The following is a 10,506-nucleotide window of genomic DNA, read 5'->3' on the forward strand; positions in this document are numbered from 1 at the left end:
GAAGAAGGGCGGTGGCAACAAGGGGACCAGCTCGAGGAGCTGCTGGAGCAGGATCAACAGCAGGAGCTTCGGGAGCTCTAGAGGCAGCAGCGGCAGAAGAGTCATCAGTTCGAAGAACTGCTCGAGCCATCGCCACGCAGCCCGTCACAGCTAGTGCCACCATCACCACGGGGGCCTGAGACCGGGGAGGAAGGTCTGCCGGTCTATGGTCCGCCAACCCCTGCGTGGCTCCGTCCGGGAGCGCCCGCTTCTATCCCGGCTGAGCCAGGGCGGGCGGATGGCGTGGTGGTGCTCGCTTACATGATGCGCACCTCGGTGGACCCTTAGTCCGAGATCAAGGGCATGATCTACAGCATCGAGGGGATTGCTCCTAGAACAACGGCCGTGGGAGGATCACAAACCCGCCGAGGAGGATGAAGCCGGGACGTCGGGTGTTGGCGCTACCGACGAGACCAGGACCTAGAAGACAGTGGACGATGACAGTCGACCTATTTTTACGTCATGGGGGGTCGCTCGAGACTGTCCAAGAGCTCATCCGGGGTGTCAAGGCGTGCACGGAGGAGGAGATGGAGAACTGGTGCCCTGATCGCATCCGCCTTCGGGCCTCCACCGACCCATCCGAGCCTAACATCTTTATGGATGATCGGAAGGAGGCCGAAAAGTGGGAACATCTCGAGGAGCTTTGCCTCTGGATGAAGCACGTGGTGGGGCTCCTGTCTGACATCGTCAATAGCGGGCTCGGTCCAGCTTACTTTGTAAGTGTCTTTGGGCATTAGTTACCATAGGACATTTTGGTTTTGTGTTCTTACTGTTCCACTGCTGGTTCACAGGATCTGAAAGAGACCTCTCGTATAAAGTCGAGTTTTATCCACGCGACGAGGGGCGGCTGGGAGCAACTCCCTCTTCTCAAGGACCAACTCCTAGAGTCGCAGGAGAAGCTCCTCAAGGCCTACAAAGAGCTTTTGATGCTCGAGGAGGAGAAAAAGGAGAGGGAGGCCGCTCTGGCTGAGGCTCGGGAGACCTCGAGGAAGGCAGTGGAAGAGGCTACGCGGCTGAGGGAGCAGACCATGATGGTCGAGGAGGCTACATCCAAGGCCCGGGAAGAGGCCGCATTCTATAAGGAAGCCACCGCCGATCTTGGCAAGGAAAAGGTCCTTATCAAGGCTGACCTCGCCTCTGCACGAGAAGCCTTCCAAGAGATGAAGGTGGAGTGCGTGAAGGGCGAGATTGCTTGGAGCGCCGCAGAGGAGGCCAAGAAGAAGGCCCTCGAGGATCTCGAGGCAGAGCGGGCTCGATCTCGCAGCCTCTCTGATGACATCGATCGTCTGAAGAGGGCATTACTGGAAAAAGATGGAGCTATCGCACAGGCGGGCAAAGTGATCGAGGACTTGCGGGTCGCCAACACCGACCTGGCCCGCTCTCACAGGGAGATCGAGAGGGCCAATACCGATTTGATTGGTCAAAACACTGCTTTGAAGGAGAGGATTCGTGGTAGGCTTCTTTATACCTCTTTTTGCAAGGTATTTTTTGGTGTCGTCTAATTTCCATGCATCGGTCTCAGTAGGGCATAAGGATGAGCTTTTGGCTGCTTAGGTCGAGGCCCGCTCTGCCAAGGATCGGCTCGAGGGGGAGGTTGCATTGAACGGTCGATTAAGGACCGCGATAAATGACCTCTCCGCCTCCTGGGAGCTCGAGCCAGCAGACGAGTCGAAGGAGGAGGTTCGAGGCGACACGCTGGTCGATCAGCTGTGCTACATAGGCGCGACGCTGAGGGATCGAGTGCGGGACGCTCTTCATACCGGGGTGAAGCGGGCAATGGCGGTTGTCTGCTCGGGCTTTTCTTATGATATGGAGGTGGTGTCCCACGGCTTCGTTACTGACATCTCCAAGACCGACGTAGAGAACGAGGAGAGGCTCCACGCCTTGTTCGACGATGCGGAGGCCCCTGGGAAAGGTTGGCGAAGTTGTTCGAGCCAGAAGTCCTTCCTCCCGAGCTCGGGCGCGGACGATGGTGGTGAGGGCCAAGACACAGACTGAGGCCTGCGAGCCTATTTTGGGTGCTGAGGCCCCTTGTATAGTACTTTTTATCTTAAGGAAATGTTATGTCTTTAAGTGGTTTACGAGATCTGTGAATATCTGCTAACTTTTGTGCTTGGAATTCCTTTGCTTCCTCGTTCGGTCTTTTGTTAAGGCGACCTTGATTGCCTCGAGGGTGAGGGAGTGAGTAGAGTTACCATAGCCCGGGGGCGTAGGTGTTCTCAGGCTCGTCGTCTCTCAGCCCTTAAGGGGCTCGAGGTGCCGTTACTACTCGACCGTGTGAGACGTACTTATAGGAAAAAATTGTTTGATTTCTAGGAACTTGGGGGGTCCCCCCTGCTAGGCCCCAAGGGGGTATCGACTATGATGGGTCATAGTTGGTACTCCCTTCTAACGTCGAGATTTTCACAGGAGAAAAAGTAAATTACTCGAGGGAGAGATCTCATTTATTCATACATTGATTCACATGATCTTGGTACATAATGTACACAGGAACATAAAGCTTTGAAATTCTAGGGGTAGAATTGACGTAGCTGTTCGATGTTCCACGCGTTGCTGAAGACTGCCCCTTTTTCGTCCGCGAGCTTGTATGTCCTTGGCTTCAGGACTTCGGCCACCACGTATGGGCCCTCCCAGGGCAGAGTCAGCTTGTGGCGCCCTTTGTTGCTTTGCCGCCGCCATAGAACAAGATCGCCCATGTTCACATCCCTTTTGCGCACGTGCTTGTCGTGGTAACATCAAAGTTTCTGCTGGTATCTGGCGGAGTTGAGGAGGGCCATGTCTCGAGCTTTCTCGTGCTGGTCGACCGCGTTCTCTCGAGTCTCCTTATTTGACTGCTCATTGTAGGCTTTGAGTCGAGGGGACCCATACTCGAGGTCTGTTGGAAGCACGGCCTCGGAGCCGTAGACCATGAAGAATGGGGTGTATTTCGTGGCCCTGCTAGGCGTTGTCCTTAAGCTCCATAGGACCGAAGAGAGCTCTTCGACCCATTTCTTGCCAAATTTCTTCAACCGGTTGTAGATTCTTGGTTTGAGCCCCTGCAATATCGTGCCGTTGGCACGCTCGACCTGGCCGTTAGTTCGAGGGTGGGCCACTGCAGACCAGTTCACATGGATGTGATGCCGGTCACAGAAGTCCAAGAACTTTTTGCCGGTGAACTGGGTGCCGTTGCCGGTGATGATGACGTTGGGAATCCCAAACCGGTGGATGATGTCGGTGAAGAAGAGGACGGCCTGCTCAGAGCGGATGTTCGTGATGGGTCGAGCCTCGATCCATTTGGAGAATTTGTCGATGGCCACCAGCAAATGGGTGTATCCTCTTGCTGCTTTCTGTAGAGGCCCTATGAGGCCGAGACCGCACACCGTGAACGGCCACGTGATGGGGATTGTTGACACTTGCTAACACCACTTGAATACTAGGTTGTCATCCCCAGCATGGCACTAGAGTGTACTATGGTATTTATACACACAGATAATCCGCAAGCGCACGGATACCGTTAAAGCTTTTACCCGGTTAAAGGTTTTATCGTATCCACAGGGAAACGGGAGAACTGATCTACGCTCTAACTTAACCAAGATAAGTAAATAAGTGTAAATAGGAAAGATGGTAGAATCGAATAAGAACAATATTAAAGGTAAGATAACAGTGAGTGATAATATGGGAATAGAGATGTTGACACCGTTTTTGGGCACGTGTCTAGGATGGCAGGATAAGGTGGCAGTACGATATTTACAAAGTGAGTTGCCGATGAAGATGGTTGCCGATGAGGGAGAAGTTGAGCGTGACTAAGTCCACAGGCAGTAATATGGTGCCGATGGCTGGATAAGAAAGTCTGCCGATGACTATGGGAAAGGGTCTGCCGATGATGCAAAGAGGGAGTCCGGAAGCTGCCGGTCGTTATGTGGAGGAGTTTCGGTTTGTCACGAGGGATAGTTTTGTTATTTCCTTAATTATTTGCATCGTTTTGTATATGGATTCCGTGTAATTTGGAATTCGAATTCTAATCGTGTCTGGTTGTAGCTCTTTGAGCAGGGTATAAATATAGACCCTAGGGCCTTGTAATCAATCAATCAATCAAGGAATCAAACACACGTTTTTACTCATATTCCAGCATTTACTTTTCGACGACTTCGTCATACTTTTTCCTTTTGTTACGAGTTCTTAGGAATTCGTCGACTTAAGCTCGGCGTGTTCTCAAGTTCCGCGTGAGTACCTCTTAGCCGTGACATCCGGGCGCATCGCTGTTGTCAGGACTAAAGTATTCGAGTTATCACATTTGCCGATAGCAAGGTCAAATCGGCTGGCACGCCTTAACGTTTGAATCGGGTATTAGCCCTTTGTGTTTGCAGACCAGTTTTGCATCAACACATCTTTTGGCACGCCCGGTGGGACAGGATTCAAGATCAAGATCAACATGTCGATCTCTGACCTCGATCAAGAGAACGTCATCCCCGTGACGGAGGCCAACCTCAAGGATGAGCAGAAGCAAGCTATTGCCCAAGCCATGGAAGAGTTCAAGCAGCAATGCCTGAGGTCTTTTAGCATAAACAGGAGCGGCGAAGTGGTCCAGAAAGATGCACTGCAGGCACCACGGCAGGTTACCTTTGACGCCAATCCTAGCAAGCTTCAAGATATGGTTGACAATGCCATCAATCGAGCGTTGATTAACCAAGCTGGTGTACTGTCTAATACGGTTTTCAATGCCGTGGCAAGAACTTTCAAGGAAGGACAAATCCCACCAGATTATGTGGGCCCCTCCCATCATCAGCCAACGGCACCAGAGGTCACGGCTCCATCGGCTGCCTTGACGTCTGCAAGTGCACAATCTGCCGTCCCTCCAAGTACATCAGGGACTACTGGCGCACTATCTATGCCGATGACAATCAACCCACAAATTTCAGTTGGGCAGCATAAACTGACAACAGATATGTTGGCATCGGCAATGTCAGGGTTGACTCTTCCTCCCAACTGGTGGGGTTACGGTATGCCTCCAGAGTTGACACCGGGAACATCACAAATAACTGACATGAGGGGCAAAACTCCTATGACATCGGCACCCCCAATGCACCGGTGAACCAGAGTCCTCGGTATACCACAACTACTACTGCAAGGCCTCACACTGGAAACCCTCAAGATTCAATGTTCCAGATGCCCAACGCATCGGCAGAGTCAATGCTGATGCAACAGAGGTCTATGGCCCAGTCGGGGTATGTCAATTCAACGACGGTACCCAATTACCAATCATCGGCAGCACCTATGCCGATGAACTCTAATAATGGATGGCTTGGACAGCAAGCCTTTCCACAATCGCCCCAGCAGAGTTACCAGACTACAGGGTTCCAGCAAGGGCAGGTCTATCCCGGGTTCCAAGTTCAGGGGATTCCCAACCAGCCAATGAATTTTGGACAGCCAATCGGTGGACAGCAGTTTGGTGGTCCGCAGACTAGAGGACAGGTGATCAATACAATGTTCCATGCAGATCACGTCCCGAACAGACACGTGGAGGTTCGCCACCAAGTGCCAGATCCGCAGCCGCCCCATCGGCAAGATGCCGATGCATATTGGGCCGATAAGATTGTTGAAGTAATGAGGGAACAATTTGGGATAAAACCCAAAGTCAACACTTACTCTTATCGGACACCGTATCCTCCCGCGTATGATTTGATCCCGCTGCCACATCGGTACAAGGTACCGGATTTTACAAAGTTTTCCGGGCAGGACGACACGTCAACCATGGAGCATGTCAACAGGTTATTCAATGTGGAGAGGCTGGTAACAGGGACGAATTGAGGGTTCGTCTATTTTCATCATCATTGTCTGGATCGGCCTTTACTTGGTTCATATCATTACCTCCCAACTCAGTAATTACTTGGGCCGATCTAGAGAAGCAATTCCACAAATACTTCTTCTCGGGGGTTCATGAGAAGAAGATCACCGACTTGGTCAAGTTGAGGCAACGTAATGATGAGTCGGTTGAGGGATTTGTGCAGAGGATACGAGAGGTCAAGAATAAATGCTACAGCTTGGTTCTGGATGATCGGCAGCTAGCCGATTTGGCTTTCCAGGGTTTGTTGCCACATATCAGGGATAAGTATGCCTCTCAGGAGTTCGAAAGTTTAAGTCATTTGGTGCAGAGGATTTCTGATCAAGACATCAAGCCTTTCGAGCCTAAAAGAGCATGGAATAGGAAAGTGTCATTTGTCAATGAAGCAACAAGCTCAGATTCTGATGAAGAACCAGTAATCGGCTTGGCAGAGTGGGTAAAAAACAAGAAGCCGATGTCTTGTCCTTTTGGGCAGAAGGAACCAGAGAAGTTTGCTTTTGACACCGCTAAGGCTGATAGGATATTTGACTTTCTACTTCAGGAAGGTCAGATCAAACTGTCACCTAACCATGTGATCCCATCGGCAGAAGAGTTGAAGAAGATGAGATATTGCAAGTGGCATAATGCAACTTCCCATGACACCAACGAGTGCAAAGTATTCAGACAGCAGCTGCAATCGGCTATAGAGTCAGGGAGAATCAAGTTTGACAATTCCAAAGCCCAGAAGCCGATGAAGATAGACCAACATCCTTTCCCGACAAACATGTTGGATGCTAAGGGGAAGGCTAAGGTCTTAACATTGGAGACAGCTGAGAAGAGTGCATCGGTAGATCCTCAGCATCAAGTTACTACTGCCGATGCAAGAAGTAAGGGCTTGGTCCAGGAAGGAACTAGCTCAGGAAGGCTTCCTGGATCTGGTATCGTCATAACTCATAGAAGGCCTCGAGAAAAATGGCAACAACGGGAAGATCGGTATCGGCGCCAGCAGGAAGATTATCGACGGGAAGAAGAAAGACGCCGACAGGAGTGGAATCGGCACAGGGATCATTAGAATTGTCCATTCTTCATCCATTGTTGGGAGGAAAATATCAAGCTTCCTACTGTCAGAGACTGCCCTGAGTGCAACGGTTATGATCGGTACGATAGGATCGACCGGCATTATCATGATGATGAACGGCGATTTAATGGGCCGATCAGAGGAAGGGTGTCAGTTCATGACCGGCTGGGGGGCAGATTTAGTGGGCACGACAGACTTAGTGACCGTGTCCAGTATTTTCCCAGGAACCAAGAAGAGCTCGAGGAAATGGCTGATGTGCGGGTTCCCGATGAATTCATATTTTGCAGGGATGCTAACACGCATCGTATGGAGTCAAGGGAGAACCGACGGCCGACGGCAAGGCAAAGGCCACTTCCTCCATGGTGCCCTGGAGGATTAACCAAGACACAGAAAAGGAGATTGCAACGTGAAAGGCAAGAAGAGCTAAACAAGGGAGAGAACTCTGGAAGTCGGCAGCCGTCAGACACTAAGAGGGAAGGTCCATCGGCAGGCGTCAACATGGTCTTCATGTTGCCGATGGAGTTTCTTGCACCAGCCAGTGATGATGAGTTGGAATTTTCTGATCAGATAGCTCAGTTGGCTCTGGATCCGATGACGGCTATCTTTGAGAAACCTGCCGATGACGAGAGGCAGCATCATAAAGCTCTGTTCCTCAAAGGAAGGGTTGATGGGCAGCCAATGACCAAGATCCTAGTTGATGGTGGAGCTGCTATTAATATTATGCCGTATGCAGTATATCGGAAGCTTGGGAAAGGGGATCAAGATTTGACCAAGACCGATATGATACTCAAAGACTTTGAAGGAAACGTGTCTCCAGTCAAGGGGGCGATATGTGCAGAGTTGACCATCGGCAGCAAAACCTTGCCGACAACTTTTTTCGTGATCAGCGGAAAAGGTGCTTACAACTTATTATTGGGAAGAGATTGGATGCATGCCAATTGTTGTATCCCATCTACAATGCATCAATGCTTGGTTCAGTGGGTAGGTGACAAGATTGAGATTGTCCCAGGAGATTCTTCTTATGTTATCGCATCGGCAGAAGCGGATACTTACGAAAGGACCAGGTGCATTTCAGGAGAAGTTTGGGAGGAAGATTTTCTCAAAGTTGCCGATTATGAGATTCCACCGATCCAAGCAGTCAGTTCTGACGACGGTTTTTAATGGATAGATTCGCCGATGATGGAAAATTAGGCCAGGGATTCACATCGGCCGATGATTTGGTAGAAGTAGATATAGGTAGTGGTGATAAGCCTCGGCCTACTTTTATTAGTGCTAAATTAGATCCTGAGAGTAAGCAACAATTGACTAGTTTGTTAAAGGAATATAAAGATTGCTTTGCTTGGGATTATACCGAGATGCCTGGTTTAGACCGATCAATTGTTGAACATCGGTTACCCATCAAGTTTGGATTTCGGCCACATCAGCAACCAGCCCGCCGATGTAATCCTAACATTCTACCTGATATTAAGGCCGAAATCACCAAACTTATTGAAGCTAAGTTTATTCGGCAGTGTCGGTATGCCGAGTGGATTTCCAATGTTGTTCCGGTTTACAAGAAGAATGGGAAGCTTCGGGTGTGCATTGATTTCAGGAATCTCAATAAAGCTACGCCGATGGATGGATACCCAATACCTGTCGCCGATCTACTGGTTGATGCTGCGGCCGGTCATCGGGTCATTAGCTTCATGGATGGTAATGCAGGTTACAATCAAATATTCATGGCGGAGGAGGATATTCCAAAAACCGCATTCAGGTGTCCTGGTCATGTTGGGCTATTTGAATGGATAGTCATGACTTTTGGGTTGAAGAATGCTGGTGCTACTTATCAAAGGGCTATGAATTTTATATTTCATGAGTTCATCGGCAAGCTCGTGGAGATTTATATTGATGATGTGGTGATTAAGTCTGGAGATTTCTCAAAGCATCTTGCCGATTTACGAAAAGTGTTAGAGTGCACAAGGAAGCATGGATTGAAGATGAATCCCAACAAGTGTGCATTTGGTGTATCGGCAGGGCAGTTTCTTGGTTTCATGGTACATCAGAGGGGTATTGAAATCAGTCGAAGATCTATTGATGCCATCAATAAAATAGTGGCCCCCTACCAACAAAACCGAGCTCCAATCCTTGATCGGCAAGGTAAATTTTATCAGGAGATTTATATCGAATTTGTCTGGTAGGATTCGTGCTTTCAGTCCTCTTCTTAAATTGAAAGCCGATCAAGAGTTTATTTGGGGGGAAGAACAGCAGTTGGCTCTGGATGAAATCAAGAAGTATCTAGTAAATCCTCCAGTTCTAGTTCCACCTCAACAAGGGAAGCCCTTCAGATTGTATTTATCTACCGATGGATCGGTTATCGGTTCAGCTTTAGTTCAAGAATTTGAAGGGAAAGAGAGGGTAATTTATTATTTGAGTAGGAGGTTGATTGATGCTGAAACCAGGTATTCGGCCATGGAGAAACTATGCTTATGCTTATATTTTTCATGTATCAAGCTGAGACATTACCTGTTATCGGCCGAATGCACTGTTGTTTGCAGAGATGACGTGGTCCGATACATGCTATCTATGCCGATTATGAGTGGTAGGATCGGTAAATGGATTTTAGCACTGTCGGAGTTCGATTTGCGTTACGAATCGGCTAAGGCAGTCAAAGGGCAGATTATGGCCGATTTTGTGACTCAGCATTGCGGTCTAGTGGAAACCTTGGAAATTGTACGCTGGACGCTCTTCTTTGATGGATCTACCTGTGACCGGGGGGCAGGAATCGGCATTGTATTAGTTTCCCCTAAGGGGAGGAAGTATGAGTTTTCCTTGCCGATTGTTGCTACATCAACAAATAATCAGGCTGAGTATCAGGCTCTGATCAAGGGATTGGAGTTGTTAAGAGAAGTTCGTGCTGATGCTGTTGAAATATTCGGGGATTCTATGTTGGTCATAAATCAATTGGCCGGAAGCTATGAATGCCGAAGTGAAGTTCTCATAACTTATTTCGAGAGAAGTATGCAACTGTTAAAGGAATTCAAGGATTTCCGATTGGAGCATGTTCCCCGATTGTATAATGAAGACGCTAATCGGTTAGCTCAGCATGCCTCGGGATATCAGCCAATGATTAATGCGACATCGGCAGTCGGTGCCGGTGATTGGAGGAAAGAAATTATTGATTATCTAAAAGATCCATCCAAAAAAGTTGAAAGACGGGTTCGATTTCAAGCAACCAAGTATGTGCTCCTTGAAAATGAATTGTATTATCGAACTATCGACGAAATTCTTCTCCGATGCTTGGGTGATGATGAAGCTAGAAGTTTGATGGGGGAAATCCATGAAGGAGTGTGTGGAGCGCATCAGTCAGCTTTTAAGATGAAGTGGATGATTCGAAGGAATGGATATTTTTGGCCAACCATACTTGAGATTGTTTTAAATATTTCAAGGGATGTCAAGGTTGTCAAAAATTTGGTAATATCCAGAGAGCACCCGCATCGGCTATGAATCCTATAATAAAGCCTTGGCCGTTCCGGGGATGGGCCATCGATCTGATCGGCCAGATTTATCCACCATCTAGCAAAGGGCATAAATTCATTCTAGTTGCCACTGA

Source organism: Sorghum bicolor, chromosome 2 (assembly GCF_000003195.3).
Source record: "Sorghum bicolor cultivar BTx623 chromosome 2, Sorghum_bicolor_NCBIv3, whole genome shotgun sequence".
Taxonomy (NCBI): domain Eukaryota; kingdom Viridiplantae; phylum Streptophyta; class Magnoliopsida; order Poales; family Poaceae; genus Sorghum; species Sorghum bicolor.